Source organism: Cryptomeria japonica, chromosome 1 (assembly GCF_030272615.1).
Source record: "Cryptomeria japonica chromosome 1, Sugi_1.0, whole genome shotgun sequence".
Classification (NCBI taxonomy): Eukaryota; Viridiplantae; Streptophyta; class Pinopsida; order Cupressales; family Cupressaceae; genus Cryptomeria; species Cryptomeria japonica.
Window position 1 is genome coordinate 246,279,250 of NC_081405.1, and position 11,580 is coordinate 246,290,829.

Consider the following 11,580-nt stretch of genomic DNA (forward strand, 5'->3'; position numbering starts at 1 on the left):
AGTCAAGGAAGGGAGATCCAATGAAGGACAACCCAACCTTGCATCTTAACACATAAACCATGCAAGATATACCGGTAACCGATAACATAACAACAACAAGAACAACTAGTAACAACACAAAACACATAACTGATAAATAACTTGAATAAATCTTATTACAGTTTGAAGGATTACACATGCCACATGCTGGAACACAATCCAAGATATAAATAATGCTTATAAAACAATTACAAGATCCACATATCATCATCATAATAGATCGTCTTCCAGAAATAGTCTGTCGGTTCTACCCTAATCCAGACCTCAGGCTTTCGGCCTCAGTCCAACTAGATCACAATCCCGTCGGATCTACATCTTCGCTCAATCTCATAACTATGTCTTCTATCTTCTAACTTCTATCTCCTCAAACAATTCACCAACTTCCATTTATACTGTCCACAAATAATTACAACTCAATCAAGTCGGCCCAAAGACCATCCGGTTCATGAAACGTGCAATGGTAACATGTTAACTCAAATCACTAAGAACAAAAACAAAACATAAAACGATCATGGACCTCTGGAAATACCAGCCAAATCCCAAAGCAACATCTCTGACAATCCATAAGTCACAGAGGTCAACCGCAACCCAATCCAACTCACTGCTAGACTAACCCATAAGAACATATCAACCGAGCCAATATCGGAATCGATAACTCACCGGGAACAAAGCCAAATGCCATGAAACTCGAACACAACAAAGACCACAAACACAAGGGAATAAACCCAAAACCACAACGCTAAAAACTCAAACTAGAAGAAATTCCACGCTCTCAAGTAATTCTAGTGAAAACTTCCCAACCGGTAAGAACTAGACCGGTGCTCCTGCATCAATTAGGCTCTCTCCTACTTCTCCATGTTTATTTGCGGGTGACTTCACACTCTGACAGTCATCTTCTAGGGTCAAATGTGTTCTCCTCTCTCCACCTTGAGAGTTTGAGGTGCTCTTCTCTGGACATCTATAGAATGGGTGGCATGTTTTACCACAAGTGTAACACTTCCCCGTGAAAGGACCTTTTTCTGATCCTCTCCCTTTGTCATTAGATCTCCTTCCTCTAAATCCTCCTTTGAAATTGGAGCCTCCTTGCTCAATTGAACTAGATTCACCCCGACCCTTCTATGGTTGACCTCTACCACCAAAGTTTCATTTCCCTTTGAATTTCTTTCCTGCTCCTCTACCTCTACCACTTTGATCAGACTTCCTTTTGAACTTCTCCTCTGCTCTCAGTGCCAAATGATAACACTTACTCACTGTATCAGGGGCTATAATATTGATTTCATCTTGGATACTATACTTTAACCCATTCAAGTACCTTGCTACCGTCTATGACTCTTCTTCATGGTACTTGGTTCTGAGACTCAACTTGTGAAATTCCTCAGTATAGGCACTTACATCAAGATCCTTTTGCCTTAGACTTTGCATCTTCCTATATATCTGAACCTCATTATCCATAGGGACAAAGCTTGCCTTTATCTTGTCCATCACTCTATCCCAAGAGGTTATCATACTTCTCCCTTCCTTGACTCTGTCACCTTGCAAACAATTCCACCATGTGAGTATTTCACCCTTCATCTTGGACTTAGCAACCATGACCCTCTTGTTGTCAGGGATCTCTTTACATTCAAAATTATTATTCAAGGCCTCAATCCAATCCAAGACCTCATCTGCGTCCCATGCTCCACAAAATATGGGAATGTCATCCTTGCCACCTAAGGAGTTCTGGCTAACTGCATTCAGGGATTCCACAAATTCTTTCTGATCTACAGACAACTAAACTTCCTACCCAGGGGTTCCTCCTTATGCTCCCCCTTCTTTCTCCTCATAAGGATCACATTCTCCTTTCTTCCCTTTGTCCCTAGCCTTCTCTAACTCCTTCACTTTGGCTTCAAACATTTCCCCAAACATCTTCTTCAGTTCCTCTTGTGACATTTCCTTTAGAGGCATCGTGCCAACCTCTTCCTCACTCCCTGATGCTGACATGCACCAAGACCACCTATCCCAAGTGATCTAAACATGCTCTGATACCACTATGATGTAGAGGCACGGGGAAACTAGGTAGAATTCCCAATCCCAACACATTCACTCAACTTGCTCCAATTGATCAATCAAAAAGGGATTACTTCCACAAATCAACCTTACAACAAACTCACAACACCAATGGTGGACATCACTCAATACTAGACAACATACCTCTACCTATAGCCCTTACTCACACTAGGCCATATGCACTCAAAAGATCAAACACCAACAAGAATGTACAGACCCAAACCACCTTCATACCATGTCGTTTCACATCCCTCTTGACATGTTTCATGCATTGGAAGTGGTCTACAAACTTCCTAATATCCTTGTTCTTCACAAAGGCTTCACAATCCTTATAGCCCTAGTTTTGAGTCTTTGGGTAATAACTCACAAACTTCCCAAACCACTTGACAAACAAATTGCAGATTTGAGTACCCTTTTGAGCCCTCTATAACATATAACAAACTCAAGTAGGATTCCTTTGGACCAAATGCACATAATACTACCTATCCTAATTGGTCAAGAGCCCCGATTAGGCCTATTTTACAAAGAAAACCCTCTAGAATGGACTCACGTAAACTTAAAAACCATTTGGAAAATCAGAAAATGTGTCAAAACCAAGGATTCCATTAGAATTTTGGGTCTGCACTCAACTGATTTCCCTCAAACCAATCTACCCCTCTTCAATTTCTTGCCATTACACAATGCCAAGCATTTTAGTGCACCTTTTTCTCTCCTTCACTCACGACCACCTCTATCAACCCTACCATCATATGATACACCTGTTGGCCCAACATCCCCTTGAGTTTGAGGAATTTTCACTCTTGGGAATGTTTGGAACCAACCATGTCTTATGAAACCCTCGGTAGGGTTTTCTCAAAACCTGGAACTGAAGAAAATCAATCCCTTGGATCCAAACTCTATTTCAACCCTTGCAATGACTTGGAGATGTTAGATATAACACTTTTTCAACCCTCCAAACATATTAAATTCCTTCACCAATCGGAAACAATAATGAAACAAAAAGAATACACGGTTTGAGACACAAATTCCTGCAACAAAGATGACTTCTCATTCATCAAATCTTCATAAATCATACAAGTTTGGCCTCAGAGGCTTTTATATGCATCATCCAATGTCTCCCAATGCCCACAACTGAAATTTGAACCATATAACATATGTCAGACTTAAGTGGGAGACCACCTAACCACAAAAGTTGTCATGACAGTTTGACAATAATTTACAACTTTGCACTCTTGGCCTTACAACCAACCAAAACAACACAAAACCATTACATAGGAGTCAAATATGACCACATAACATAAATGACATCTTTCAAGACTCATCTTGGTCTTTTTGAACAAGTGTGACCAAGGTTGACCCCCTAGATCCTATTACATGACTAGATAAACAAGATGGCTATAAATCCTTACAAACATTATATTGTTCCACTTGGATCTTAAAATCCTTATTACATGCAAAACAAGAAAGATTAAATTGCTCATGGATTGGACTCCTTATGTCCACTTGGTGCCCCTGCACCAAGAACTATTAGTGGCCTCAAGCCACAAGTCAATTAGATGAGTTGACAAATATTTTTTGATCGTATTGCCTTTAGGATCTTGGTGTTAGAAGAGGATAGAAAGAGAAACAAGATTGACAATCATGCTTGACATTGCAGAGCCATAGAACAAAATTCGTTCGATTTGATGACAAGTATTGTGGCATCAAACAAACAAATCTCGTGTGACTATTTAAGTTGAGAAAAATGTCAAAGAAATGAAGGTAGTTGTTGTTGGGTTGATGGGTTTTAGGGCCCTTTGGAGCTCCCATTAAAGTTTATAGCTCAGAGAACAAAGTGAGGGGGAGTAGAAAGGCCACCTACATGTGGACTTATGTACATCAAAAGCTAAATAACTCAATATATAAAGGGCACAACCCATTATAATCTATGGCAAAAGCCCATTTTAATGAAATATACTCAACTTATTTCTACTTAGTTGTATCTTGAATTTTCTATTCTTGTAGTAAGTCTTTAGTTATGTGGCTAGGAATCCCTTGATTGAGATTTCCAACCATAGTGACTATATCATCTAGAATATCATTTTAGTTCAAAATTTATCATAAAAAATACAAACAATTCAAAATATATATATTTTGAGGTATTTTTTTCTTAAACAACTATGTGTGTGCGTGTCTACACATACATACATACATACATATACATGTGTGTGTGTGTATTAAATTCAAACATAAAATATAAGATTTTTTTCTATATATATAGTTATTTAGTTATTTTTTGAGTTGTACATTTATCAAGGGAATCTTCTTGAGGTAGGAATTATAATTTAATATATTTATCTATACTATCAATATTGTGTGTCAATTTGTCTATTTTGAAAAACAAGGCTATCCTCAATTTCCTCCATATAGATCAATACATTATCATGGTCATATATATCTTCCAACTACTCCAAAACTTGTGTTGATGTGAACATTTATACTCTCTCTTCATCTTTGTCAACAAAACAACAAAATTCATCAAACGAAAAAGTAAGATTTTTATTTTCATTAGCCCCTTCTTGCTTGATATCTCATTGTCCAACTAATTTGTCGACATAGGTATTGGTATTTTTCCTCATCTTCAACAAAAATAGAAGTTCATCAAACAAAATAGCCAACACTTCATGTTGAGAACCTTTTTCTTGTTCAATATCACATTGCTCCAATTGATTGTACTCATCACCCTACCGTAATAAATATGATTTTTTTCATTTCGAGTCATGAAATTTCACCAACATCAACTTCTTCTTTTCTCTCTAGCTTCAACTTCCCTTACTCATTAAACAAACTACTTTTCCAAACAACAAACTCACCTAGGAAAAGACAGAGTGCTAGGACAAGAGGACTATTTTGGAAGGGAAACTTGCAAGGTTTGTTGAGTTTCTTAAGGAGGAATGAGCTCCTGAGGAGGTTGTTCTTAAGTAATCAATGGTTGAGTTTGAATAGACAGTTTCTTGCAAAGGTAAAGTATCTCTAAATCTTGAAAGTTCAAATTTAAATGACTTGAGGATTCATGACACTCACCTTGTTTGAAACTTGGAAACTTAAACTTAGAAACCTCCTCCTTCACAAGTTTCTCAAAAATGCAAGACGCTAATTGGGCATCTAATATTTGAGCTTGGGAAAGTAATAGCTTCATTTTCTCCCCTATTGCAATAGTCTCTTTTGCAACTCCATCCTCATATTGGTATATGTGTGCCTCCATCTCTTACCCCATGAAGATGAGCTCAGTGCCAAGTCCTCCTACTATAACTCAAACTCTTGTTGCCTCTTGATGTCATTTAGCTACTCATTGAGGGACAACAATATATATTTTATGTCATCAGTTCTCATATTGTCATCTTAGGATAGTAACCATGTTGTTTTGGCATGAAAAGGGCTTCTTGAAGATGATTAGGAGCATGTGCATAACACCAGTAAGTTGGTGCAAGGATGGGTGGGTCATAAGCATATTGAGCACATTGATAGTTTATTGTACAAAAATTATTTGAAGTAAAACTAGCCGCATGCTTAGTTTGATATGGATAATAAGAAGGTACATGAACAAAATTTTCATGAAATGGAGGGTGATAGGACATGTATCCATGAAATGAAGACATATTGAAACATTTGCATAAGCTACAAAATTTAATTAAATTATAATAACCCCTAATTAGTTATACTTCAAATTAACCTAAATTTTCCCAAATCTAAAATAGGTTATTAAGTTTATGGGAGTGCCAATTAGAGAACACATATGAAGTAATACTTATAAACTGAAATATGTACTATTGAATTAGATTGAGTGATACAATTATTTAATGTATTAAAGACCATTAGTATTATATTTGTTAGATAAAATCAGATTGTAGGTTAGTTTCCATTCTTTATTATTCAATCCTTAGTGCACTAGGGTAGGCTAGCTGGATAGGGTGTCCAAGAGACCCTCCACCCTAGGCCTAAGAGCAAATGTTGCATCCCTCTTGGCTCCATGTGGCAGGTGTTAAGCATCCATCATGGCGTGGCATACTCAAGGTGGTGTCCTGTCACTGTTCTCCCTCATCACAACCACCTTCTTGGCTCCATGTGGCAGGGGTTAGGCATCCACTATGGAGTGGCATACTTAAGAGAGGGTCCCACATACATTAAGCAACGAGTTTGTAATTGATATGATTTTATAACTGTCTTGTAGGAGTTACAAGTTCCCTTAGTTTAACATTATTATACCATCATATTAATCAATCCTTATATTGTCCATCATATTGTGTTATATCATATTTCATGACAACATTACATTACATTCATTATGAACTTTATAAGTTAAATTCATCACATTATATTTCAATTTATCATCATCATAGAATTAATTCCCATCACATTTATATTCTTATTATATAGATGATAATGTTCATGTATCAGATTGTAGTATTTATTATGTATACTATATAATAATTATTATTTATTAGATAATAAACTACATTACTCAATTATATCCTTTTGAATGATCATTCCACTAATGATCAATTGTATTATTATATTATATTTATTGTGACTATGCCTATAAACTAATTATTTATTGTAGAGACCAATTTCATTTATCATATAGTTATCTTATGCATGTATTTGGGTTGAATGTCTTCTTGAACAATTCTTTTTTTTCCTATATTTTCTCCTTATCTTTTTCTCGTTTCCTTCTTATTGTGGAGGTTTGAATTACCAGAAAATTGTCTCATTTATAAGACTTCGTGATTTTATATTATGTTCTCGTTATTTGAAGACAATTACTGGTGATTAATAGGCGGGACATGACACTTCCATAATATTCTCCACCCCTCTTGTAAAGGTCGATATGTTGCATATATACCCATCGGTTTGAGTGGAGGGTTGTGTTCTTTGCCAATGGATATTCTTCTTGTAAAAGCTCACCAACCCCTCATACAAAGTCTTTAGCCTCAAATAATTACTTTGTTGATTATCAAATCTAATCATGAATTAATATCTAAAATTATTGTCATTATTAAACTATAATTTGTATTATAGGAATGATCCAGGACAGATAGTTGGTTTTCCACCCTTTATTGGAGTTGTCACGGGAGTAAGAACAGAGAGCGGGGTTCCTTTTCCTCGTGACCCATCGCCTTAGGTGGACCCAGGTATGAATTTGACTTCTAACAATGGTTTGAACTTTCCCCAACAGGATTCATGTGTTGCCAGGGGCCCTACTAACAATGCACAAGATGGTTTCACCTTGGGGCCCAGTGTCGGTGACTCTATTTTTGGTAGAAACCCTCAAAATTCAAATTTGAATTTGAGCAGGAAAGAGGTTGGGGAAATAAAATATTGGGTTTATCTTTTTGGAGTTAAACCAAATGGTAAATTCTCATTTCCACCTGTAAAGGTTTCCTCAGACCCCAACAGTGGTTGTGTTTTAATATCGGTCCCATACACGGTGATCGACCACAATATTTCCTTGATGGCTTTATCTTTGGTGGGGAAGTTTATGGGTCCAAGGCCAAATATATAAGTTGTTAGAGAGTTTGTGAGAAAGAAATGATGCTTGAAAGGGCAAGTGGAGGTTCCTGCTTTTCTTAAAGGTTTCTTCTCCTTCTCATTTTCATGCAAAGAGGATATTTCAGTTGTCTCTTGTGGAGGGCCTTGGGTTATTGGCAAGTCATCATTGGCTTTAAAAAAATGGGCTCCTAATGGTCTTGACTCTCAAAATTTCTATGAAGTTTTCCCAATTTGCATCAGGCTTCCTGGGCTCCCCATGAAATTATAGAATGAAGATGTGTTTAGAGGAATTGCAAGCTCTTTGGGGGAGCTATTATCGATAGATCAAGTGACTGCTACTAGGAAGAGGTTGGTCTTTGCCAGGATTTGTGTAAGTATTGTTCAATCCACTGATCTCCCCTCTTTGATTGAGATTCTCTCTAAGCTAGGGAAATGGGTTCAACCGATTGAATTCGAGACCCTTCATTTTGTTTGTTTCAACTGTAAAAAATTAGGTCATTGGGTAAAATATTGTCCGAACAATGCTATGAAACCAAAAGGCACAGCAAAAAAATTCTGGAAAGCTAAGAGTGATCCTCTAGAAAGAAAAACCCCTAAGGATACTCATAGTACCAAGGAAGTGTTGGCTGGAAATAACTCTACCCTTGATAGAAGGGGGCATCCAATGGAGGCAAATAGAAATGCCCAACTTGAAAGAAAATATTCTGATGTGATCTCTTGTCAAAAAGGGGAAAAGAATGGTAGTGATTCTTCTTAGAATGAAGATAAGGTCCCTAGTCATGTTGAAAAATAGGAACATAGAAAAGAGACTTTCCATGAGGCGATCCCTGATTCTCCCATCCCGTCTTCAGAGGAAGATTTGAATAGTCAAAGTGAGAATGTGTCACACGACTCAAATGAAACTACCAGCTATGTCAAATCTATATTCCCTCATGATGGTCAGTATGTATTGGGAGATGTTGTTGATCCTACCTCTGAGGACCACATCCAGAATTCAATGTCGAAAAAGGAAATAGATGGAAAGTCTAAAGAGAGAAATTATGATTTGAGCAAAGAGAACTTGAGTGTGGAAGAAACAAATTACAAAGAGGACAGTGGGTTCACTACAATCATCAAGAAGGAAAGGATTAAGAAAATGCCAGCTCCTGGTATGACCACTAGGAACAAAACTAGAGCTTATATGGGGCCAAGAGGAAGTGTTGGGAGAAAATCTTAAAGATGGCATAGAGAGAAAGATAGTAGCCAAGACATTTCAGATGGGATACAATGCACTATCCTTGATATTTGTAAGAACCTGACTCCAAGTAAGCAATAAAGATAATGTCATGGAATATGTGAGGACTAAATATTTCTCATAAACAATAAATTTTAAGCAATCTAATTAGAGATCACAAACCAGATATTTTTCTAGTCCAAAAGTCAAAAATACCAAAGGATATAGTGGAAAGATTAAAGTTTTTCATCTCTAATGGTGTTCATGGTAACAACTCTGAGGGGGCTTCTAGAGGAATTGCCTCATTCTGGAATCTTAATATTATTAGTGGTATCCCTATTTGGGAAGATTCTAATAATGTTGCTACAAAATTTCATCATGTCGGAAATAATTTTAGCTATATTCTTTCTAATATATATGGTCCAAACTGTAAATCTACAAGAATAAAATTCTGGAAGTCTTTAGCTGAATTTAGAGCCAAATACCCTAATGAAAACTAGATTGTTATGGGCGATTTCAACACCCCGAACAATGATTCAGAAAAAAATGGTGGATCCCAAGTGCAGTTGGATAGTAAATTGGACCTCTTGGAGTTTATCAACAACCATGACCCGATTGACATGGATCTCTAAGGCACCTCCTTCACCTGGACTAATTGAAGAGTTGGTAAGGATCTTATATAGGTTAGACTTGATCGAGTTCTACTTTCTAATGATTGGTTGTGTAATTATTTGTGTTCTCTTTCAACACTTTCAAGAATTGGTTATGACCACTATCCAATCAGTTTTGTTGCTAACTCCTTTTCAAATAAAAGAAATTTCTCGTTTAGATTTGAGAAAATGTGGCTTTCTCATCCTTCTCTTCATGATAGAGTTAAACAGTGGTGGAATATTGGTATCAATGGTTCTCCCATGTTTAGAGTTGCAAAGAAGCTCGAAGAGGTAAAGAAGAATATCAAAAAATGGAACAAGGATTCTTTTGGGCACATATTCATCAACAATACTGCCATCCAGATGGAGTTGAAAAAGATCCAAGACAAAATCTAGGAAGAAGGTTATAAGGATGGTTATCTAGCTAGAGAAAATAATGTTCTTTCCAAATACCATGACATTATTACCAAGGAAGAGGAGTTTGGAAGCAAAGGTCAAGAGTTACTTGGTTAGCTTCTAGTAATAGGAATGCCAAGTTTTTCCACCTCTCTACTATGATACATTGAGAATCTGATAGAATTAACTAGTCTAGTCACATAAATCTGTCCATTTTAATTAAATGAATATTTTCTATTTATTTGATTAAAAACCCACTAGCCATCAGTTAATTAAATTAATATTTAATTAATTCATCTTCAAAATCATTCTCCTATTAATTAAATAAATTATTCAATTTATTTTAATTAATTCAATAAACCAAATTCACAATCAATTAAATGAATAAATCCTATTTATTCAATTACATCCCCTTTCCTCTTTTAAATAAATTAAATAAAACATTTATTTAAATCATTAAAATCCACCCCACTTGCATTCTCCTAAAAATGCAACTTGCACCTATTTATTGAAATAAATGAATTTTATTTTAGATAAAAATCCTATTTTCTCTCACCCACCAAACCCACTTGCAATCCTAACCCTCTTCTAGATTCTTCTAAACCCTTCCTAATTAGCCTAATCCATCCCCTAAATATTGTCACATTCCTAAGCAACTTGAAGTCACTTCTCAAAGACTCTAAAGTCTTTGAAAAGCATTTATTGTTTTGTGTGTTCAACAATTTAACCTCTAAAGTCTTCCAAACCACTAATGGCTCTTACATGACCATTTATGGTTAAATCCACTTGCACCCATGGTTAGGGACTTTGACCCCTAAATCAACCCTCATGTAACCCATGTGTCTCCTCAAGCATTTATTGCTTTGACATGGTTATCCTCACTAACTCTTGCACAAGAGTTTATCCATTGGATAAAAGCTTTATTCTTTGGATAATGAATTTATTCACTCAACCTAACATTAACCTTACCTCCCAAGTTAACCCTCAGGTCATGTCAAGCATTAAATGCTTCTTCCCTCTCCTCTCAACCTATCTCATATTCACTCTTGTCATCATGGGATTGGGTTGAAAGCCCTCTCATGGATTGAATATCATTCAATCCTGACCCTTGTTGAGATTACTCAATCTCAACCATCCATTGCTCCATATTTCCTATAAATAGAGCCTATTTCTTCATAATCCAAATCCTGAAAACTTGTATGCATTTACATTATAGTGAATTTTAGAGAAGAGCATTTAGCATAAATAACATATATTATCATTTTGGACTAAAATAAATCATTCTCATTTCATAGCATCTAATATTAGTTTTTGTTCACATTTGCATATCATTTTGAGAAAAATCATTTTGATGAATACTAAGAGGGAGGGGGGGGTGAATTAGTATACCAAAAATTACTGAACTTAAACACTTAACAATTTAGTAGTCAATCGGTATAACAAATTTACTAACAAACCGGTTAAGACAAAGACAATCCAAACATCAAATAAAACATTCACCCACAAGAGCACAATCACCATAACACAAGAGGTTTTGATGTGGAAACCCAGATGGGAAAAACCATGATGAGCTAAAACTCACAAGTAACTATCTGCAGAATAGAAACCAGACCGGTTAAGGTCATACAATGTTCTTCACTAGAATAGATCCTGTTAGGAATCTCGATCTTCATTAGGAGATAAGTCTAATTAAAGACTACCTTGTGA